Genomic DNA, 2,054 nt, shown 5'->3' on the forward strand with positions numbered 1-2,054 from the left:
ACAATCTTGCTGATGTTGCTTCACACGTCTCTGACGTAGATGATTTTGGGGATGAAGTGGAACAAATCTTTTCTGATGACAATCCACCTTTTTGTTTGCACATAACTTCCAATGCAACCATAGGCCCTATAGTGCAAGCATCTGTTCATAATATGCCCGTTCATTTGTTCATGGACTCTGGTGCGCAAGTCAATATTATCAGGTCTAGTTTGTTTAGGGATAAGTAGTTACGACATGTCCTTCTCGTAGAACCGACTCATGTGTCCTCCCTTAGTGGAGTAGCTGGTTCTCACCTGCGTGTCCGAGATTGGACTTCCCTCATCTTTTCTATCCAAGGTAGAGACTTTACTGCTTCCTTCCTTGTTGTCGACCAGATTACTTTCCCTGGTGATCTTCTACTGGGATTTGCTTCCATGCGAGACTTACGCATTGTGCTCGACCCTTATCGATGGCATGCCCAAATTGATGACTTGATCGTACCATTTTGGGGTTAACTGCAGGCTTGCAAGATAGTGTCCAGTTACCTCAAGTGTCTGAGGACGCTCTGACTACCTTGAGTGTGCAGCCTATCCCTGCAATGTCTGCTAGTTCAAGTAGTAGTTTCTCCACAGGAGATGCCTTGTCAGAAAGCGATTACTTGCAACTAGTAATGCCATCTCTTGTTGATGTCACATGCCGTCTGCAGAAAGACGTTTCTGTCGCAGCTAGTGCCCTCACTAGAGTGTCTGTTGTTGTTCTAGTGTTCCAGATGGTGATAACGTCCTAGTTGACAGTGATTCCTGCAAAGTAAAGGGTTTATTTGTTGAGCCATCCTTACATGTTGTAAGAGATAGTAAGATCCATTTCTTCCTAGCTAACACTTCTGGTCACAGTGTTCGTCTCAGAGCAAATACCAATCTTGTTGACCTTGTTCACTATCCTTACCCTGTTCAGGTAGAGGATGAGTTGTCACCTGACCAGTGGGTCGGTGCTATTTCTACCGGGAAGACCTCATCCACTTCACTGGATCAATCCGTTCCACCAGCCGAGGAGAAAGACTTAGCTGCTACTGACTTCCCAGATGAGGTCAAGCGTTTGTTGACTCTGAACACATGTCATAAAGCCATTGCCTTACCAAGTGAGAAGATGGGTATAACGAACTTATTGTTCCATCATATCCCACTTGAACCTGGTACTAGACCTATCTATATACCTGCATACAGAATGCCTCATTCACAAGTTGCTGTCACAGAATTGATCAATCAAATGCTTGATGATGGAGTTATTGCACCTAGCAATTCACCTTGGAATGCGCCCTTGATCCTAGTACCTAAGAAGGATGGTACTTGGTGCCCAGTGATTGACTTTAGGAAGTTAAATGCAAAACCTATTCCAGATCGCTTCCCACTTCCTGTACTTGGTGATCTTTTACGTAACATCGGAGATAAAGTCTTTTCAACCTTGGACTTGTTACAAGGGTTTTGGCAAGTCCCTCTTCACGAGGACAGCCAAGAGCTAACTGCATTCTCCACTCCTACAGGTCATTATCACTTCCTCCATATGGCCTTTGGATTACGATCCTCCCCTATACCATTCTCAAGGCTCATGACTAATATCTTTAGAGGTCTCATAGGTAATGCACTTATCGTGTACTTAGATGACGTAATCGTCATGTCTAAAGACATGGTAAGCTTGAAGAAGCCAATTTAAAAATCAAACTGTCTAAATGTCAATTTTTCAGATCCGAAATCAAGTTTCTTGGTCACGTAGTCACTCCTAGAGGTGTTATGACTGACCAAAGTAAAGTAACTGCAGTACTAAATTTTCCAACTCCCAAAACTGCTGATGCCATAACATCCTTTGTGAGCTTAGCAGGTTTTTATAGATCTTTCATTGCCAATTTTTCTTCCACAGCTGCTGCTCTGAGTTGCTTAAGAAAGATGCTCCTTTCATTTGGACCTTCTATCAAGAAAGAGCATTCTAAACTCTAAAAGAAAAGCTAACATCTGCTCCAATTTTGAAATTTCCAGATTTTTCTAAGTCCTTCTATCTGACAACTGATGCTAGTTCTATTG

The sequence above is a fragment of the Cherax quadricarinatus genome, chromosome 9 (assembly GCF_038502225.1).
Source record: "Cherax quadricarinatus isolate ZL_2023a chromosome 9, ASM3850222v1, whole genome shotgun sequence".
Classification (NCBI taxonomy): Eukaryota; Metazoa; Arthropoda; class Malacostraca; order Decapoda; family Parastacidae; genus Cherax; species Cherax quadricarinatus.